This window comes from Canis lupus, chromosome 18, assembly GCF_003254725.2.
Source record: "Canis lupus dingo isolate Sandy chromosome 18, ASM325472v2, whole genome shotgun sequence".
Lineage (NCBI taxonomy): Eukaryota > Metazoa > Chordata > Mammalia > Carnivora > Canidae > Canis > Canis lupus.
In genome coordinates, this window is record NC_064260.1 from 17,564,378 (window position 1) to 17,587,311 (window position 22,934).

Genomic DNA, 22,934 nt, shown 5'->3' on the forward strand with positions numbered 1-22,934 from the left:
TCAAACCAGTTTTTTTTTAATTCAATAAGTCCACAGAAATTTTTGCAATCCTTCTTGTCAGGTGGTAAATATTCTATTGAACCATGTTTGCATGGGCATAACCTGATTTGGATATAGAAGAAACAGAATTAAAGTAGTTGAACAGGTTTGCTTGGTTTTAATGGCTACATTGCACAACCAGGGCAAGGCATCCCATGATAGCAAAGGTTGTTCTAACTCAACCCGGAAATCCGGTCAAACCACAGGGACTCACGAAAGCACTTCAGCTCCACAACAAAGGAGTGATTTCACTGACTTCATGACACATGGCCTCTAGGATTCTGTGACCATTCCCAACTGGAGAATATATTAAATAAAGGAGCACTTGCTTTTTTTTTTGCCAGTTTTATAAAGAAAATTTATTTATTTTTAAAAATAGAAATGGAACCCAAAATTAGTCTAAAATGAATGCATGCACACAAAATTGAAAATACAGATGTGAACCAAATCCAAATAACAGTATCATTTTTATGCTGTTGAAACAGCATATTTTGATGGCTACCTCATAAGGAATTTCATATTCTGGGGGAAAAGTGAAATGTTTGAGACCCCCCCTTTTATCCTCTTAATACCAAAAGGTAAGATTTAATCTTGTTTCCAGACTTCAGGGGAAGTTATATGAGTGATACTTTCTTAAATTCTCAGAGAAAACAAATCTAAAATATTTAAAATGACTTTTCAAAATGTATATATTAACAGTTTTCTCTGAAGATCAATGGGCTAAATTGAGATCGATCTTTCCTAAAGAAGATTTAATTTTTATTTGTCGGGTACAACTTCTATATGGAAGTTTAAAACTATTAATTGTAACTGCTGCTTTCTAGTTAATCATCAATTCAGTTCCTATTAATAATGCAAACTTTTACACACAGAGCTAGCCATGATATTCTGCTTGCCTGGAGGAACCACATATTAAAAGGACGGCAGAGAATTCATCACCCTCATTACTTCTTGTAAGTATGTTCACGAAAATAAGGAATCAATATGGTAAATAAATTTTAACAGGTTGCTAAAGGCTAGGACGAGAAACCTTTTCTAACTGAGTTCTAGTTGCATCAACAAATCAGCTGCTTTCTATAAAACAAGATAAATTCACCTTGAACTTTTTATTTTTAAATAATTTCAAACTTACAAAAGAATTGCAAGAGTAGGACACAGAATTCCTGGATATTCCTCACCTAGATTCACCAATTTTTAAGTTTGTCACATTTGCTTTAGAGTTTCCTTTGTCTCTCTCTCTGCCTATCTATCTGTGTGTGCTATCTATGTATTTATATTTATAGATATTCTTTTACATAACCAGAAATTCAAACTTTAATACAATATATGTTATTATTTAATATATTCTCTTATTCAAATTTCACCAATTTCCCAGTATTGATCTTTCTGGCAAATTTCCCCCTAATCCAAGATCTAATCCAGGACCACTTATTGCATTTAGCTGACATTCTTTTTGTTTTGTTTTGTTTTGTTTTTAAGATTTTTATTTATTTATTCATGAGACACACACAGAGAGAGGTAGATACACAGGCAGAGGGAGAAGCAGGCTCCTTGCAGGGACATGCCCTGAGCCAAAGGCAGACACTCCATCACTGAGCCACCCAGGTGTCCCTTAGAGGACATTTTTAAAGCTCCTTTAATCTGGCATGTTTTCCAGCCTTCTTCTGTCTTTCATGACAGTGACTTTTTTAGAATTTGTTTTTACGGAATATTCTCCAATTTAGATTACTTTGAGGTTGCCTCATTAGTAGATCAAAACATGTATTTTTGGCAAGAATGTTTAATGAGTGATGTTGTGTTTTCTTTAGCGCATTACTTCAGGGGGCATACAGAGAGAGTTTTGCTCATTAGTGATGTAACTTGGTCACTTGGTTAAGGTAGTACCCATTAGCAAGACAAGATAAATTACTGGTTGCAGTAAAGAAATAATTAGATGACATTTTAGAGTTATTTTGTGTAGATTATTTTCTGAATGTTAAAATTTCCTATTTAATGTCAAAATACCAAGCACACAAAATAAGAAAAGATACAGGTGGTCCTATTAAATGAAATGTCAGGGATCAAGGCAAGAAATATTACTTATATCAATGACTAATTGGGACTGCATGATCTGATAAAAATACCTTTGACTTATTTTATGCATACTCTCTGCAAAACATTTTATGTACATGATTTCTAAGCTTTATGACAGGCCTGAAAGTCTTTAATTACAGCTCTATTTTGTAAAGGAGGAAAAAAGGCCAGAGAATTTAGTGATTCTTTTGAGATTAACAAGTAGCAAGAAGAAAAGACTTGAAATTCAAATCTACCTAGATCTTAAACCCCTGTTTATTCTAAGATACCATACTGCAATTCTTTTAAATGAAAAAAAAAATCTGTTTCTGTATGTTAGCCCAAATCAAAGATAACTGTTATTAATTTTTCTCCATATAAAAAGATTATCTTTTGGAGAGAATTTTTTTAAATGGTAATGGTTAATTTAAAAAATTATCTTAAGACTGTATTTTCAAATAGTCACTGGAAATAATGGACAGCTGGTGTGCCAGCTTTAAATAAGACTTGGTGTATACATTAAACTTTTGCTTACTTACTCACTTATTGAACTTTATTATGTCTCTCTGTTGCATACTTTTTTCCTTTTTCCTATTTAGCCCCATATTTCCATTTAACCTCATTACTCATCTATATCTTTCTATTTGGATCTCTAGGTCTCTCTCTCTCATTCTGGCCTCCTTCCTTTCCAAATATTTCTCCACCTTTTCAACATCCCCTTCTTTCCAATATACCACAGCCAATTAGGACTTGGGCACTGCAGAGTGTTTTACAGATCAGTCCTGAACCCTATGCCATTTTGCAGTTCCATTATAATTTGAATAATGATAATTAAGAGTAACTTCAAAGTGGCTGGAGTGGCCATGAACTAGGAAAACTGAATTAAAACTAAAATTTCTAACAATACAAGAAAACAGATGGGTAAGACCAGAAGATGGTTTGCAGGACACCAGTAGCACATTACTTTAGGAAAGAAAAATAGGGGTGCCTGGCTGGCTCAGTCACTCTTGGTCTTGGGGTTGTGAGTTTGAGCCCCACGTTAATTTGTAGAGATTACCTAAAAATAAAATCTTTTTTTAAAAAAGAGATTTATTTATTCTAGAGAAAGTCAGGGAGGGGCAAAGGGAGAGAATTTCAAGCAGATTTCCCACTGAGCATGGAGCCTGAGGTGGGTCTCAATCTCAGGATCCATGAGATCACGACCCAAGCCAAAATCACCAATCAGATGCTTAACTGACTGTGCTACACAGGTGACCCTTGGCTGTTCACATTTTAAAATGTATGCATCTTATAGAAATATTAGAAAAATAAATGTTATAGATATATTACAAATTAATTAAAGATTCCAAGGAAAAATAACCAAAAGCTTTAAAAAATATACAATCAGACCTATAAGGACAAGTTTAAGAAACTGAGCTTATAAAAAAAAAAAAGAAACTGAGCTTATTAGTTGAGTCTCCATTTCAAAACTATTAATATGGACTGTATTAAAGCACCAAACTCTCCAGATAAGGACATAGAAATATTATTTACAGGATCAAAGACTATTTGGATTATAGATCTAATAATAGTAGATACTATTTGCTTTATGGGTATAATCTGTTAAGCAGTTTATTACTGTATTATTTCTAAACTTTACACAGGCCTGAAAGGAAGTAATATGAGCTCCAGCTTCTAATTTCTTTCACTGATAAGCATTTTATTCCTTATTAATCAAGAGGTGCTTGGGGCACCTGGGTGGCTGAGTCAGTTAAGTGTCTGCCTTCGGCTCAGGTCAAGATCCCAGGGTCCTGGGATGGAGCCCCGCATCGGGCTCCCTGCTCCAGGAGGAAACTGCTTCTCCCTCTTTCTCTGCCTCCCTCTCTCTGCTTCTCATGAATAAATAAAATCTTAAAAAAAATAAGAAAGAGGGGTTTGCTTTAAAAAATAAATACCTGCTGGAGAAAAAAAGCCTTCTCAATCACTCAGATCTAAATGAAACATATTTAAATGAAACATATTTCATCAGTTTGCTCCATTCAATCCCTGGTTAAGCAGCTGTTTTGAAGGGGGAAGGGAGAGGAATAGAATAATTTGGGGGGTACTGAGATTAATGGAGCAGCCAGTTTGGGCTGGGATCAGAGTAGGATTATTGTCACTTACAGGCCATGGTGGGCACTGTGTAATTTGTTCTACACCTCACTGGCCAACAACCACTCCCTCGTGCATTCTCTGCTTAAGAGTTTGGGAAGGCTCCCCAGTGAGCACATGTCTGCCAACTTGCTCCCACTGGCACAGCAGGCAGAGCTTGGTGAGATGCAGGGGGAATCATATATGGTAGATGCAAAGATGAACTTCCTGATTACAGGGATGAGTAAGCACTGGAATCAGCTACCCAGAGGGAGAGTTTGTGGAATCTCCACCCCAAAAGAAGTAGATATATCACAGGAGAAAGTTCCCTAATGGAAAGAAGCTCTCTGGAACACACAAACCCAACTAGACATGACTGGTGATATTGAGGGAAGACAAAGCTTTGCTATCAATGAGAGGCAAAGGAGTTGTTGTGTTTTTAGAAGTTAAATGCCACGAGTATTCATTTCTGTCCAAAGCAAAAATAGATACCACGTTACAAAAATTTTTATTCTGCAAAAAATCTAGTAAATAGACCATCTGGAGAAATTACAGTTCAGATTTTCAGAACTGATTTAATTTAATAAAACACCCCTCCTAATTTTTTTTAGATAACAGAAGAGCCTCCTAGAAATTGGTAAAGCGTAAGCTAATTTGGGGGAACTTCATACACCTAAAATATGTTCTTATGGTTTCTCTAAACTCTCACATTCCCTCAAATTTATAAGCATATGACAGGAAAACAGGGATTGAGAAAGGCAAGGTATGGATAAGGAGCACAGAAAGTTCAAGCACTGGATTTTGTTCACTTGGTTCACTGATGTTGTTCCACTGCCAGCAACACCCTTCTCTCCACAAAAAGTTAACAATTATCACAGTGTCCTTTTGTTTACTTATTAAAATGTGAGTGCCAGGGTGCCTGGGTGGGTCAGTTGGTTGAGCCGTCTGACTCTTGATTTCAGCTCAGGTCATGATCTCGGGGTGGTGAGATCCAGCCCTGTGTTGGCTCTGCGCTCAGGGGGAGTCTGCTGGAGATTCCCTCCTCTGCTCCTCCCCCAGCTCTGTTGTGTACTCTCTCTAACATAAACAAACAAACAAACAAATAAACAAACAAATAAATAAATATATTTTTTAAATGTGCCTATAAAGTATTGGGCAAAGAACTAAACTGGTCCAACACTTAGTGTGGGGTTTGGGGCAGGTTACCTTACCACCTTTGGAGGAAGCCTCCTCACGTTATTGCCATCATTACCATCCTCACTTGGTACACTTTTTTTGGTCAAGTTACTTACCCCAAATCTGTTCCCTCATGTACGAGATGCCATGGACAGGATATGAGAATGTATAATACCTGTAAAAATGCCTAGCATGATGCCTTATACTGTCTCTCCTGTTAGAGCCTGAGTGAAGTTATTTCCATCTTTTTTGCTATGTTGGGAGAGGCTCTTCACGCATTTCAAACTAATGTTACACATAATTTCCCAGAGGACAGAAGTAGAGAGAATTGTTAGGTTTATTCTTCGGAGTTTGACATAGGCCTCATATTACAATATTTGATGTTTCATCTTTTATCACCCATTATGATCAAAATCATCTGGCACATATATTAGCTGTGTTCCCAAAGCCAAGGCTCAAAATAAATGCATATATGAGAACTTGACCAAAAATATTTGACTTTATCCGAAATACAAATGGCTAGATCAAATGGCCAGATAAAAGTTGGAGGGTCTGGAATTTTTTCTGGTTATTTTTAATTCCTTGCCTCTTATTATTTAAATTGTTTATATTAATAATTTAAAATGTTCTGTCCAAACTAGATCCATGGAATGTTTTTCTTTGACTTTTTTTCCCATTTAAGTGCATGCCCTCACTTTTACAAGAGGTGAAAATTAATTATCTATAGATCTCATGAAAACAGTAGTTGAATATAGAATTTAATATGTATATATCTCAGAGAGTAGAGCTGATAGTAAGTACAATTTTCTTTAGAACCAAGTGGATGTACACATCATATATAAATACTTATAAATACTTAGGGCCGGGCAGCCCGGGTGGGTCAGTGGTTTAGCGCCGCCTTCAATCCAGGGCATGATCCTGGAGACCCGGGATCAAGTCCTGCGTCGGGCTCCCTGCATGGAGCCTGCTTCTCCCTCTGCCTGTGTCTCTCATGAATAAATAAAAATCTAAAATAAATAAATAAATAAATAAATAAATACTTAGGGCCATCTAATGATAAGATAATCATGAACATTCTAGGACACATATAAAATAAACATATATGTAGTGACATCAGTAAATACCTGATGAATTAATGAAAATGAAAGATCTCAAAAGGGTTGTGAGTCTTGAAACGCGTTGTCTTCAATATTTCTTTCATTGTACACTAAGTGGACATTCTAAGAAGCATAGCAATTATCGAGTCTATACTTGTTCATTCTACAATCACCCCCAAAGTTACAAAATAAATTTATATTTCTTCAGCTTTCATAGAAATCTATTTAACATTCTGTTCTTGGACTTCTGCCAAAAACCTATGCTGAAACAACCAAGTAGGGATTATTTTGTCATCTTTCAAAAGATTTTAATTTGATGACATTTTTGTTTGTCCTCCATAAGATCTATGTGGTAAACTTGTCTTTGAGTTTAATGCTTGGCAATACTTGTTTCTTTTCATCAACTAGTATGTTTCATTTTAGTTGTTGTTAAGAACTATGTGACTTATATTCCCCTTTTTAAAAAATGATTTATTTATTTATTTGTTTGTGTATTTATTTATTTATTGAGAACGAGTGGGAGTAGGGGCAGAGGGAGAGGGAGAAGCAGACTCCCTGCTGAACAGGCAGCCAGCCCCACATGGCACTTGATCCCTGAACCCTGGGATCATGATCCAAGCTGGAAGCAGAGGCTTAACTGTCTGAGCCACCTAGGGGTGCCTTATATTTCTCTTTTTACCAGGAGTTCAGAGTTAAGTTTTCTAGTCAATTTTAACATCTACTTGTTCTTTTCAGATTAATTATTCATCATCCCTAAACCTCTCATTCCCAATAACCTGTTTGAACACTGACTTGTTTATTCTGTTGTTTTCTTTTTTAAAAAATGTCTCAATGCTTCAAATCTTTTTTAGAAAGAATACAGATAAATAATTATATCCTGCCAAAACTAAATACATTTTCCCCTTAATTTTAACAATTATTTTGATTAAAGGTTAAATCTGACTCCTGATAAGTGATATCTACCACAAGAGCCAAACACTAGGAATGTGTGTTTATTTAAATGTAATCTACTGACACCCTGTAGCAGCAGTAGATATGGTTGCCTCCAAACATGTTAAACAGCTCCGAATAGATATATTACATCATTAATGTAATGCCATGTACTCCAACTATTCTAAAAACTTCCTTTAATTAATAGTAGAAATCATAGAACTCCACATATGAATTTAAAAAATCTCAATCATTCCCTGGATTTATAATCAAAAAGAAACAAATCTGACATATTTCCAGTTGTGGTCTCTAAAATTTTTATTTCCTTTGACTTTGATTAGCTGAGTATTTGAGGTCATTCTCAAATGTGAAACTTGCCAGTCTGGGAGTTATGTACATTTTATACTTGTCCTAGAGGAGATGCTAATGAGAAGCATTCTCCTTGACTTAGCCTTAGTGGTATGCATGCATCAGAAGGGCTGACCTGCTAAAACCACAATGTAAGAACTGGGACACCCACGAATCATGCTGACGTCTCAATAGTACTCTGTTTCTAATAAAATTACAGGTCAAACCTTCTTCCAGTCACCATTATCTGTGAACTCCGAATTGGTGACCTACGAGTAAGAGAACAACAAGCCCTAATGTCAGTGGTGGGAAGTACAAATAGAAGAACCTAACCGAGGAGGAAATGCCTTCTGGTTGCTGCCCCCAGGTCATTTTTGGCCACTGTGTGATAAGTAAGGCCTCTTTTGGGTTAGTTCCAAGTGTAGTGTGGAAGAAGGCTAGCTCTAAAATTAATATTCTGCTGATCATTTCATGAAAACTGAGAAGGAATGTATTACCTTCTCTTCCTTTTTGGCCTTCTATTCAGGAACGCATGCCTTGAAGCAACTCTTATTCTTGCAAGAGGAAGTTGATCGTTACTCCAGTCCAGAAAAAAACTAGAACAAGTAGATGTGCTGAAAGAAGCATGATCGTGGAGATTATCTGAAGGATATGAAATCAATTCATTCCTCTAGATAATGTCACAAAATAAGATCAATCTAGCACACAGACATACTTTATTTGGCCCACACAGTATCTTTAAAAATTTGAGCTGACATTGAAAAATTATGAGATTTCAAATATAGAAGGACTGAAACACTGTATGGGTGTCCCCACATGGCAACATCTGCTAGAACTGAGAAAATGGCAGCTGTGCCATTTAATTAGGGCAGGGGATCTCCAGGTGGTCACCCTCCACACACGTCTGCCTTTGCAACGTCTACGAATACTCTACAATCAATGAGGACCAGCAGAGGCCTGGAGGCTAGGACTGTATCAGGCATTGCCATTTTACTCTCAGCATTGCTTTTGCTGATTTTAATTTTGGTGGCTGGCATCAGCCTACATTTAGGGAAGCTATAAAACAGCCCGAGAAACTCTGCATTCAGCTATAGTCAAGGGTGTGGATTGCATGTTCTTTACAAAGTGGAATCTTCTATGAGGACCCTTAGGAGATTTTCTTCTGCCTCTGTTAAGAGGCCTACGTGTGCTTTCCCTAAGCAATTGGTTCACTTTCTTCTTATGTAATATCTTGTGTATCTCATCAGCTTATCCTTTTATTGGTCACTATAAAGACTAAACACAAATCTGCAACCCATTCCTAGCAATTATATAGAGTTCAATGGTGTATGTGCACCCTTGGCTGCATCTGACAGTTGTCTTTTGTCTCAGCCTTCATTGTCGCCTTACATAAAAAGTAACGTTTATTATATATTAATAGAGGAAAATAAAAAGGGGATAGCAAAAGTAGAATATCTGGAGAACTCCTCTTGATATTAATTTTTAAAGAAAATATGCTGCCAAAGTTAGGAAATCCAAATAGTATAGAGAATAAGTTAAAAATCTCCTGGGGTGCCTGGCTGGCTCAGTCGGTAGAGCATGTGGACTCCTGATCTCAGGGCTGTGAGTTAAAGCCCCACATTGGGCCTGGAGCTTACTTTAAAAAAAGAAAAAGGAAAAATCCCCCTCCTTACCTGCAGTTCCTTTCCTCAAAGGTAACTACCTGCAGAGGCACACATATATTTAAATGTTAGGGTAAAAATATGTCATTAAGGCTGAAGAAAGAAGTTCCCTTTCAGATACTTAGTATTTTCTGGGAAATAGTTTATATATATATTTATAAAGAATTTTACTTTCTTGCTCTGAATCCCGTAATTCTTTTATAATAATCTAGAGCACTAGATTTTCTTTCAGGTAAAAAAAGAGACTTCACAAAAATATTATTCATACAATTTATTAAATTGTCCTTATAGGACAATTAGGAAAATAAGCATACTAACTACAAAATTGATGATACTAAAAAGTTACCATTGTTTTTGCATCTGTAATAATAATTTTGTGATCATGTTTAAATGGTGGAGTCCTTACTTTTAGACATGTGTACTAAATATTTACTTAGGACTTCAAGTAATTTGAGGCATAGTAGAAAACAAAACTGGTGAATTGATAATTGTTAAAACTGGGCGATGGGTATATAGATTTTATAATACTGTGATATTATTATGTATGTTTAAAACTTTCCATAATAAAAAGCTTAAAGACCCTGAGATCATGACCTGAGCTGAAACCAAGAGTCAGATGTTTAACTGGTTGTGCCACCCAGTTGCCCCTCTTTGAATATATTTTTTTTAACATTACCCTAGAAAAATATAAAGTTCCTTAAAGTATCAAAAACATCCTTTTACAGTTCCAGCATGCAAGTACTTTTTTATCTCAGTTTTATTGAAATATAATTTACATACCATAAAATGTACCCTTTTAAAGTATACCTTTCGGTGGCTTTTCATATTTTCACAAATTTGTGCAATCATTACCACTAATTATAGAAATTTCTTATCACCCCAAAAAGAAACTCCATACCATTAGCAATCCAGCCTGAGATCTGTTTGCAGACTCACTCCACTGTAATCTGACTCTTTCTTTCAAAATGTCAAAACCAGTAAACCCTCCACTCTTCTGCACAGAGATCTAATTATTTCTAAGCACTTTTCCTTTCCTATCAGAAGAATAACATCTCAAATGTAGCACTTTCTTCTCATCTCCTCATCACATCTATATTATAAAAAATATGAGTCACCTTGTCTAAGAGACTGCAAGTATAGATAGGCTTCCTGAACCATTATGTATCCCCACTCACAGATGATGGGTCTAGCCAAGGGAATGTGAGCAGATATGATATACATAATGTCTGAGTAGAAGCTTTAAAAGACATTGTGTTGGGATCCCTGGGTGGCGCAGCGGTTTGGCGCCTGCCTTTGGCTCGGGGCACGATCCTGGAGGCCTGGGATCGAATCCCACGTCGGGCTCCCTGCATGGAGCCTGCTTCTCCCTCTGCCTGTGTATCTGCCTCTCTGTCTCTCTCTGTGTAACTATCACGAATAAATAAATAAAATTAAAAAAAAAAAAAAAGACATTGTGTTTCCACCAGCCATCTTTTTTTCTGCCATGAGAAGGGAATGTCTCACAAAGGGAATGCTTCTTCAGCTTAGGTCCCTATAATAAGGAGGCATGTGAAGCCTACTAGAAGGCTAATAGGGGTGCACCTGACTTACAGCCTACATGTAACATCAGTAAGCTACTGAGATAACCTTGTGAAACAAATTTATCTTCGTGTGGCCTGAAAATTCAAAATAAATACCAGTTTTGTTTACTCAATTCATATTTCTGAGCATTTGCAGAAAAATATGAGCTGCTAGTGGAGAATCAGGAAACAGGGCAGAAGATTTCCACCTTCTAAGAACTTACAATTTTGGGATCCCTGGGTGGCACAGCGGTTTGGCGCCTGCCTTTGGCCCAGGGTGCGATCCTGGAGACCCGGGATCAAATCCCACGTCGGGCTCCCGGTGCATGGAGCCTGCTTCTCCCTCTGCCTGTGTCTCTGCCTCTCTCTCTCTGTGTGACTATCATAAATAAATAAATAAAAATTAAAAAAAAAAAAAAGAACTTACAATTTTGTAATATAAGAACAGTGGCATTTGGAGACATTTTACCTTCAGGAAGCCCACCTCAACCCAGTTCTGGTACCATCAGAGACAGAAAAATTCCTGCTCATCAGTGTCCACAATAGTCAAACTATGGAAAGAGCTCAGATGTCCACCAACAGATGAATGGATAAAGAAGATGCGAGATATATATATATATATATATATATATATATATATATATTATATATATAAAATAGAGTACTACTCAGCCATCAGATAGAATGAAATCTTGCCATTTGCAATAATGTGGATGGAACTGAAGGGTATTATGCTAAGTGAAATAAGTCAGTCAGAGAAAGACAAATATTATATGTGAAATTTAAGAAACAAAACAGATGAACATAGGGGAAGGGAGGGAAAAATAAGACAGAGAGGGAAACAAACCATGAGAGACTCTTAATTCTAGGAAGCAAACTGAGCATTGCTGGAGGGGAGGAGGTGAAGGGATTGGGTAACAGGGTGATGGGCATTAAGGAGGACACATGATGGAATGAGCACTGGTGTTATATGTAACTGATGAATCACTAAATTCTACCTCTGAAATTATTGATACACTACATGTTCATTAAATTGCATTTAAATGATTTTTAAAAAAGAAAGAAAAAAAATTCCTGCTCAGAAACACACAAAGCTAACAGCCATGAGGATAAGGACAGTGCTTTAGAAACTAAGAGAAAAATCCTTTTCTTTGCCAGAAAGTGAGTTTTTCTGAAGCCCTTCACTGTGCCAGGTACTATAAAGGGTTCCTAAAAGGACCAGGAGAAGTATCACTAACAAATATCACCAGGGAGCAAGAACAGAAAAACAATAGTTTCTTAAAATGTGGTTTAAATCAAATTGGCTAATTTTAAAATAAAGACCTCAATTACTCTAAATAAGGGATCTATTCAAAATTCATCTGAGAAAACAGATGTTTATAGAATTAAAAAATACATTAAGACTGATTTGCCATAAAGTTCATTTAAGAGTTGAACACTCTTTGTAAATATAATGTATTGTTCTACTTAAAAAACTCATTTTACACATAGCTACTCAGGCAGTTATTATATACGTTGAGGTGGCCGCGGTGGCATAGGTCCTTATATACAGGGATTCCATTTTCGTTTGGGGCTGGCTTTCATCTGGTTAAAATGTCAACCTTCATTTTGCTTGTGAATGTGGTTATCTATAGGTGGTGGCATGTTTATTTAGCTGCTTAATTCTTTGTGGGGGGTAATACTGGAGGCGGAGGGTGTTTGTTATGCTTTTCTCATTGAAAATGGAGGAAGTCATATTTTCATCCTGGTTCTACTTCCTGTTTACAGGCTAAAGATGGAATTGTCATTATGCTGTGGAAACACCTTATATATTCCTTTCCTCCCACTCTTTCATGAACAGGATATAACACAGAGGAATACTTGCTTAGTCCTAGGATGTTTGAATGTTTATGTATGAACAACTATGACCAAAACTAAATTTCAGAGTAAATTGGTACAGCTTTGTGAAATGCAATTTTGTGGTACTTTTAATTAAAAAAAAAAATTTTTTTAAAGTAGGCTCCATACCCAATATGGGACTCAAACTCTTGACTCTGAGATCAAGAGTCACAAGCCAGCTAGACAGCCCTTAGTAGCACATATATATATATATCTCTTAACAAATTATAGAGATTTAATCCCATAGAAACACTTTTACAAATATTCAGAGATCTATAAGCAAGGAGGATCTAAATAAAATAAATGATCCAAATGTCTTTCTATAAAAGTATGCTTAAAGTTACTGTACAGCTATTATTGTGAAATACTGTGCAGCCTTTAAATGGTATGAGGTGGTCTTCCAGTTAAAGATGATGCACTGATTACACTAAATCTCATTTAAATAACAGCAAAGGAATAAAACAGCATATACATCGATAATGACAAAGACAGCAGGAAATAAGGAGCAATAGCAAGACATTTTAACAAATCTCTAAATCTCTAAAGAAGATGGAGAGGGAACCAGTGTCTCCGCCCACAAGCCATCTTGAGGCCCCCACCCCCTGTCCACCCTGTAAACCAGACTGAGAGCTTATCTGCAACCTCACAAGACCTTGAGCCAGAATCACCCAGTTATGCCACTCTCAAAGTACTAACCTGTAGACACTGTGAGATAATGAATGAGTGTTATCTTAAGCCATTAAGTTTTTGGGTAATTTGTCACACAGCAATAGATAAGTAATACAAAGTCTTAAACTGATAAATTAAGAAACAGCATTAAAAGCATGTCAAGTGGTTTTAGAGGTAACTATTTTAAAAAAAAACTCCCTGTTTGAGCTCAAATGGCACCAGGTATTCACTGATTAAATTTAAAATTCTTTTAAAAAGATGTAGATTTCTACATGTGAAAAATTTAAACTGTATGATTTTCATATATTTATTCACACAGATGTGTCCATATAGCTCTATACATATGCAAGTATATATAACATAAATGCATTTATGTGTAACATTTAAAAATGTATCTTTGAAAATAGATTGAAAAGTATCTGGAAAAATTGGATTAGAACAGAACTAGAGAGGAGGCTAAGAGATTTTCACTCTTTACGTATTTTATGTTGTTTAGGTTATTTTAAAATTAATGTATTTTACTTTAGCTATTTTGTTAATTGAAAATTTATGTAGACGATGTATAACGACTGGCATAATCCAAGGGGGTTAAAAGCACCAAAAAGAAGAACTCTTTTGCCTAAAACAAAAAAGTTAATTATGAATCAAAGGAATATATGGATGCAAAAAATTCTGAGGATAGATGTTTAAAAATTTTCTAGAAAGACCTATGAATGTTACATTGTTGTCATTGTAGTATTTGTATAGTGGACGCAGACTGCCTGCGTTAGAATCACTAGCTTTGTCACTTGAAACTTAAAGGATCTGATTTCCTTATTTCTCTGTGCCTGTCCTGTCATCTACAAACTGTGGCTATCACAGGACCATGGAAAGATCAAATAAGTCAATATACATAAAGCACTGAACAGAGCCGCTGGCCAGAGCAAGCACAAGTATTACTCTAAGTATGTTGTGAGTGAATTCAGTAATGACACCAGAAGGAAGGAACTGCACTTGAAGTTAGAGGAACTGTGGCTTTAACACACTGATGACTCCAGAATTTATACAGAAAAAAGAGGCACAAAGGCAGCAATTTGATTCATAAGTGCACAGCAAACACAGTTTTTAAGTAAATTCAAAGTGATTTGGGGTAATTCCAATAGATTTTGGGGTCTTCATGTTTTGTAACATAGCAAACACATTTCTATTTAGATACTTTATTTAAGGTGGGTGGGAGAAGGGCAGGTAGTAGTAGTAGTAAGGCTTCCAGCTATTCCTTGGCATAACTTGTTTTGTCACATTGGGCAAACCATTTTAACCTCTTGACACCCTAGTGTCCTCATCAAGAAAATGAGAAGGTTGGACTACATAGTTTAAAAAGTCTGGCCCAACTTTCAGATTTTATAATTCTGACATTTTGTGACATTCTTTTTGTAGGGGGAAGGGGAGAGAGGCTGAGGAAGAGGGAGAGAATCTTAAGCAGCTCCATGCCCCGTGCAGAGCCAGATGTGGGGCTTGGTCTCACAACTCTGAGATCGTGACCTGAGCCGAAATCAAGAGTCAGATGCTTAACCAAATGAGCCACCCAGGCACCTTTGACATTTTGTGACATTCAAAACTCAGATGAGAAAAACACTAATTAGTGGGTCATGGCTATCAACGGACTTGTGAAAACAATTTAGATACTAAATTCTGAATTTTTAAAATTCTATGAATTGTGGGGAGCCTGGGTGGCTCAGCGGTTTAGCATTGCCTTGAGCCCACGGTGTGATCCTGGGGACCCGGATCAAGTCCCATGTCAGGCTCCCTGCATGGAGCCTGCTTCTCCCTCTGTGTCTCTGCCTCTCTCTGTCTCTGTGTGTCTCTCATGAATAGATAAATAAAATCTTTAAAAAAATAAAATTCTATGAATTTTACAACTTCATTAACTGAAATATAGTGAATCATACGAAAAAGTATATAGTTACAAAGTCATTTATATTTCGATTGATAATATCTAATAGTATGTGATCATTTTAAAGCAAATATGGTACTTATTTTTATTACATTTTATTCCAATACTAAAATTCTTTTCCATTCTCTAAGTGACATTTGTGGGCAATATAATGAAGCTGATCAGCAACTGAAAATATGTTTTGAATAAAATAAAAAATGTAGACAACTAAAAATGAACATTCTTACCAAAAACAGAAAACATCTTCCAGTGTTTTAACATCACCATAAATATGTAGCTAACACTTTCAGGTAATTAAGAGCATGAATTTTGCTTTCAAATAGACCTGAAGTTACTTTGTATAAATTATCTAAGCTCTTTGAACCTTAGTTTCCCGATCTATAAAACAGAAAATTTAAAAATACTATGTATTTCATACTAGATGTGTGAAGGTTAAATGAGAGCACACAGTATAATGCCTGGCATATTGTAGCTGCTCAAAGCAGTTGATTTCTTTCTTTTAATTGTCCTCAATACTGTATTTACTCCACTTTTTGCTTACTTTCAAATAATATGCCAGTGTATTATTTATTATATAAGTGGAGGCATGAGCATTGTGGTTAAGAGTTCAGATTCTAAAATTTAAGTGTCTGTGTTCAAATGTCATCTCTGCCAATTACATGCTGTGTAACTCTGAGCATCTGTAAAATTAAAATAAAAGATAACTAATTCATAGAGTTGTGTGGAGGCTTAAATGCAATAATCTATAAAGGATCAAAATATGTCAGCTGCTATTATTATTCATAAAGCTACAGAAATTAATCATCTAACATTGTCTTCAGTGGAAGAGGCAATGTTCTCTTCCTATTTTGTCATTGCTCCTACTTTGGTTGCAAAAAATTAGAAGGTGAGGAATACCTTCATTAGGCCATTATTTATTTATTTTAGATAGATAAACACAGAGACAAAGACAGTACATATGTGAGTGGCACAGGGAGACGGAGAGGGGAAGCAGACTCCCTGCTGGGTGGGGAGTCCCACATGGGGCTGGATCCCAGGACTCTGAGATCATGCCCTGGGCTGAAACGAGAGCCGAGAGGGACGCTTAACCAACTGAGCCACACAGGCGCCCCAGGATCCTTTCTTTGAAGAGTCTTTAATAAGCATCTATGAAGAAACATCTACGAAGCTAACTTAATTACAACGATTTTTGTTTGTTTAAGCAATGAACCCAGGGCTATTTGTTTTGCTGCTTAAAAATAAAAAAACTAATACACTTACCTGTAGCATATGGAAACACAAAGGGCTGGCCAAAGGACATCATAAGCAACTTCTCAGTAGGAATTTTTTTTCAAGCTGCTCATTTTTATTTAATTTTAATTTTATTTTAAGTGAGCTCTACCCTCAATGCGGGGCATGAACTCACAACCCTAAGATCAAGAGTCATGTGCTCTATTGCTGAGCCAGCAAGGTACCCCCTCAATGAGAAAACCTAGACAGCAGTAATACCAACTGTCTTCCTCACTTTAATTTTAAAACCTCATCACACTGGCAGCATGTGGGACGCCTGGTGGCTCAGTGCTTGAGCATCTGCCTTCGGCTCAGGGAGTGATCCCCGGGGTCCCGGGATCAAGTCCTGCATCAGGCCTCCCCGCAGGAGCCTGCTTCTCCCTCTGCCTGTGTCTCTGTCTCTCCCTCTGTGTCTATCATGAATGAACACTGGCAGCATGTTCCCAACCCAACCCCACCCCCTGCCACAAATAATGACCTTTATTACATCCAATGCAGAAAAATCCATTCATTTAATAGTTTTCCTAAAACTTGTATTATTACTAGACTCCTCCTAGTTCTTCAAAGTGCAGCTAAAATATTAGCTCCTCTGTGAGGCTGGCACTGAGATCTCTCCTGTTCCCAGACAGAACCAATCCCTGTTTCTGCTTACACACTACCTTGGAGTTAGCAGTAGCCAACATTTATCATCAACAATCATAACTTTTTATGACTTTGTTTTTCTGCTGTTAGAATGAAGCTTACAAAGGATGTCTTATTCTGCAGTGTGCTCTTTGAATTTGGTTTTGGTCCAACTGATTTCTATTCTGTAGCTGGCTCCTTTGTGGAGGCTGCTTTTCTCACCTGAGACATCTTTCCCTTTTTTGAAAGAGACTGAGCCTACAACTTGGCTTCCTCGACTCATGCCAATTACACGGCCTGTTTTCTGAAGGCACCTTCTTGCTTCTTAGCACACATTTATTTTGGACAGTGACATCGGAAGCGCCTTTAAGCTTTTTAAGTTTAGAGACTGTGGAAAAGATGGTCTATTGGTCCTGTATCTATTCTCTTTCCTATGGCAACAGAGACCCCAATTTTCACTGAGCACATGCTGGCCCAAGGACAAGACTATATTTCTCAGCAACCCCACAACTGAATGTAGTCTGATAACTAATTTATTTCCAATAACAGGTGTCAGTGATCTTCATCCAAAGATCATAGGAATAAGCCAGTAGTTAAACAAGTTGAACTTACTGCTTGTGGCAAGGAGGGAGAATGAAGACTACAGCGAACCATGGGTGTCTCAGTGGCAGGGTGTTAGAAGGACGTTAGTATAGAATTTGGCCTGTATTAGGCCATTTTAGGAAGGGTTGAAGAAGCAGAGCTTTACTCTGGATCGCGTGCTGTCAGGAAGCAGGGGCAATTCTATAATTAGGTATCTTAAAATATTATCAGGAGGAATGAAACACAACCAAAGCTGTAATTGGTAACAAAGCAGCAGTCGTTCACATTAGGCAAAATAGGGAGATGTCTGGTCACTTTGTGGTTTGGACAACGTTCATTATTTTTGTCTGTGTTCAGGCATAATTATGGAGTAGTCTTGCTTTTATGGCCTTGTCTGATGTTGATGTTCTTTGAAATTGCATGTGCTTAACAGAATACCAAGGCCCAGCCACGAGGGCCAGGGCAGCTCTTGAATGTCAGGGGATGCTTTTCTCTTTCTCACAGGTAAGCAAAGTATGGCACTGAGACCTTCTTTAAAGGATAGCTGGCATGTACCCTAGGCCCTTGATTCTTCTTTTCCTCCTCCAGACAGACCAGAATGTGGTTGTGATGGCTGGCACAGTGTAGCTGGAACATGAGGTGATCTTGGGAATGGAGCTACCACAGCACTGGACCACCTGACCTGCAGACTTTTATGTGAGAAAGAAACAAAAGGCTATCTTGCTTGAGCTATTGTTATTGGGGTGTTTTACCTAGATCTGAGGTTATTCCCAACAGATACAGGGATCTAATGATTAGTTCTCTTTTCATTGTTTGTTTCAAGGCTGTTTTCATTTCCTTAAGGTATATGGTATAAATTGACAGGTCAGAGACATGATTTAAGCGCCAGAACTAATAACCTTTGTACAAATGGGCGACCTTAGAAATCTGTACTGTTGTAAGCTGAAATACTAGGACTTCTGTCTCCCAAGCCGGTGTACTGGGCACTGGTTTATCTCTAGTTTACCGTTACCAGGAAGGTATATTGTTTCGGACCTTCAACTAACTGTGTGAGTCCATATTGCCTATTAACTCCTTGACATGTGGACCAAGCACTTTGATTTCTGTGCCCTTGGCCTCATAAGGCTAACAGAATGAAAGGTGAAGTATGCTAAGGATCAGCAAGTATTTTTAGCAAATGGCTTCTGTGCTCACTAACCTGAGTTTCCCACATTTTCAATGCTTTTAAACTATTTCTTGGGACGCCAGGGTGGCTCAGTGGTTGAGCACCTGCCTTTGGCTGAGGGTGTGATCCTGGAGTTCTGGCATCAAGTCCCACATCGGGGTCCCCATGGGGAGACTTCTTCTCCCTCTGCCTGGGTCTCTGCCTCTCTTGTGAATAAATAAAATATTTTGAAAAAAACTTATTTTTTATACTTTTTCTAGCATTTTTAGTAATTTTTATTAGAAAGATTGGTCCAAATAACCCAGTTTACCATTAGTAGTCAAAATATTTACTTTATGATATTAAAACTCATTATGATGTTTTGCTCATTTTTACCTTAATTTTCGGCATGAATATGTATTACTTTTGGAATAAGAAAAAATACAAGTTACAATAAAAGCTATTATGCTAAAACAATAATTTGTTTGATATCTTTAAAATCTACTATCCTTAATTAATAAAAGACTTTTTAAAAAGATTTTATTTATTTATTCATGAGAGGCACAGAGAAAGAGAGAGAGAGAGGCAGAGACACAGGCAGAGGGAGAAGCAGGCTCCATGCAGGGAGCCTGATGTGGGACTTGATCCCAGGTCTCCAGGATCAGGCCCTGAGCCAAAGGCAGATGCTTAACCACTGAGCCACCCAGGCGTCTCAATAAAAGACTTTAATGTGAGCAATATTTGACTTTCTCATGGATAGATTATTTTTTGATCTAGAATTTGGTAGTAGAATATTTGATTTCCTCAAAAAAATGAGACTACTTTACATTGTCATTACTTGAACATCATGAACACATTATCATACTAACTAGTAAAGCATTCCTGAATATGAGCATGTATTCACTACTGACAAATACTGTTTGGGCCCCTTTGATTAAAAAATATATTACTTCCTTATCATTTGGACTATTTGTCATGCTATTTGTAAAGTATGTACTTATCAGAACTATTTGACACCATATATGTTATTATTTTTTCTTAGTTCCTCTATTAACTATTTAGCTCCTAGAAGAAATCATGTTTTATACACCCTTACGGTCTGTGTAGTATCTCAGTCAGTATTTTTGGTAGGTTAAAGGTGTTTCTAAAGTTTTGAGAAAGTTTGTGACTTAATTATTTCTAACATAAAATGAGGTTTAACAGTTATAAAGTGATAATATGGTAATATGTACAGAATGCAAGGGAGACATTGCTACAGTGTGGTTTTCCTTCTTATATATACCTTGTACTTTAAGTGCTAGGTATTTTTAGATTATAGAAGAGACTTTTGTGGATTTAAGATTACTTAGTACCTGAGTAACCAGTGTGGAGATTTACCCATGTCTCTCCTGCTGTCTTTTAGACATATTTCTCATTAATGTCTCCAGTGAATGTGAGCTATAGAAAAAGAGAGGAAAGAAAGTCAAGTCAGCTGATGAGGTTAACCACTTAAAGCTCTGGGGAAAAAGGATGGTAGAAAGGAGTTTTAAATTATTATTTAAATTATTATTTGAGATGAAAATAAGGAAATACATTTCTTCCTTATCCACAGGGTGTAAGACCCCTAATGAATTCCCAAAACTGTGGGTAGTACTGAACCCTATATATGTTGTTTTTCCTACACATACCTACCTATGATAAAGTTTAATCTGTATATTAGGTACAGAAAGAGACTGGCAATAATAATAAAAATAGGACAATCATAACAATGCACTATACTAAAAGTTATGTGAATGAGGTCTCTCTCTCTCAAAATATCTTCTTGTCCTGTATTTGCCCTTTTTCTTGTGATGATGAGATAAAGTGAGGTGAATGATATAGGCATCGTGATGTGGTGTTAGGGTAATACTGGCCTTCTGACAGTAGGATCATCTGCTTCTGGACCATAGTTTACCATGGGTAACTGAAACCACAAATGGCGGGAGTGGGGGGGCACAACCACAGCTGCAGATTGACCAGCTGTACTTGAGATATGCACATTCTAATGGTAATTAATATTTTTATTTAGAGAGAACTTTGATTAGAGAAAACCCAAATGAGACTATAAACTAATTCTTATATTTAGTGACCACATACACCAGATTTTTCAGAACAGTTCCCATTTTAAACATTGTGCCTGGGTGTTTAAGTGGTTGAGATCAGTGGCTCAACCTGGGTGGCTCAGTGGTTGAGCGTATGGCTCAGGTCATGATCCCGGGGTCCTGGGACCGAGTTCTACATTGGGCTCCCCACAGGGAGCCTGCTTCTCCCTCTGGCTATGTCTCTGCCTCTCTCTGTGTGTCTCTCATGAATAAATAAATAAAATCTTAAAAAAAAATAAACAGTGCATCTCATTATTACCATTGGTACATTCCAACATGTCCTACATGTATCCTGATTTGTGACACAAATACGTCACAATATTTATAGGTACATTTAAGATACTTCTGAAAAGTCTCCTGGTAAATCTCATCCAGGTATTCCTGATATCCATTTTGTGGACTCTTTGCAAGTGCCCTAGAATACTTCCTAGGGAATTTTATGACCTTTTGGGTAGAAGGAACCATGCTTCATCCAGTGGGAACCTGAAAATCATAACTCTTTCCTCTCCCTGGGCTCCTTCAGACTCTTAATCTGCATATCCCTCCTTCCCATGTGGCCCCACTATTCATCCTCCACAGTAAGCCAAAATGGTCTTCTCTAAAAAAGCAAATGCATTCATGTTCTCTCTGCTGTAAAATATTATCCAGTAATTCCTCATTGCTGTAGCAAAAGGAATAAACGCAAATGTCTACAGGGGTAGGTAGGAAACCCAACTATGTGATTAGTTGGGTCACATATAATATGAAGAGGTGGGCCCAAGGAGACAGGAAACTGGAGGATGTATGTCTGCTTAAAGATACTAAAATTAAAAACAACACCAAACAAAAAACCAAAAAACCAAAAATCAAAGACAAATCCACCAAAAAACCTACACCAAACAAAGCATATCTTTGGACAAGAGTCTACCTTTGAGGTGACATTTTAATATTTTTAACTTGTTATTGTGGTATAACAAACCTCTTCATTATCTTATCTACAAACATCCATCCTGCATTTCAATTATTTTACATAACTACTTAACTAAATGAAATAGTCTGAGTTAGTATTTTAGAACTGCAGCTTTAACATTTTCAAGTGCACAGAGAACCGCCTGTCTGAATGTCTTAATGAATAGATAAATATTAGCTACGGCTGGCATACATGCTTATGTGAGCAAACAAAGCCAAAGGTGAGTATCCTTAGATCCACCCTCTCTCATCCTCACCAGAAAATTTATAGTAATGATCAAAAGTCTGACCTCTGAACCCAAAATTCCTATTTGTAAAATGAGCATGATTAATAGTATTTACTTCATAGTTTACTATAATGATTCAGTGAAATAAAATATCTAAAAGCATTCCGTGTAGTGTCTGGTGCATGTAAGCACTCAACACATATTGATAATTGTAGTAGCACATATTTTGAGATATTTACCTACAATTTTTTGCCCTTCATATTCCTTTTCCCTTTTCCACCGCCTGAAATTCAAAAAGATTGCTACATGTTCACAGGGAAGGGAGCAGAACATGGGAGGAAACGGATAAGCCAGCAGGTTTGTTGACTTATTTCTAACAGTCTTGGAGATGATGGGAAGATTGAAGAAGAAAATATGGCCATAAAGGTGGGTAAGGATTTCTCCAAGACAAACAAAATATCTCTAGGCTATGAATGAAGGATGGGGGGTGGGGGGGGACTTGCTTCCAGAGCACGAAACTAGGAAGGTAGAATCCCAGTGAAAGAATAATTATATGGTGTGTTGGGGTCAAC

General features: G+C 37.0%; 1 long non-coding RNA gene across 2 annotated transcripts; it reads left to right on the forward strand.

The window, feature by feature from the left end:
• The first annotated feature begins 254 nt into the window (after positions 1–254).
• Positions 255–19,421, forward strand: LOC118351332 (uncharacterized). Of its 2 annotated transcripts, none has more exons than XR_007403665.1 (3): positions 255–617; positions 912–992; positions 18,512–19,421. It is a non-coding gene; the product is annotated as an uncharacterized LOC118351332 (long non-coding RNA). The 2 variants fall into 2 exon arrangements; XR_004806615.2 differs by lacking the exon at positions 18,512–19,421 and adding an exon at positions 7,972–10,914.
• Positions 19,422–22,934: the final 3,513 nt, after the last annotated feature.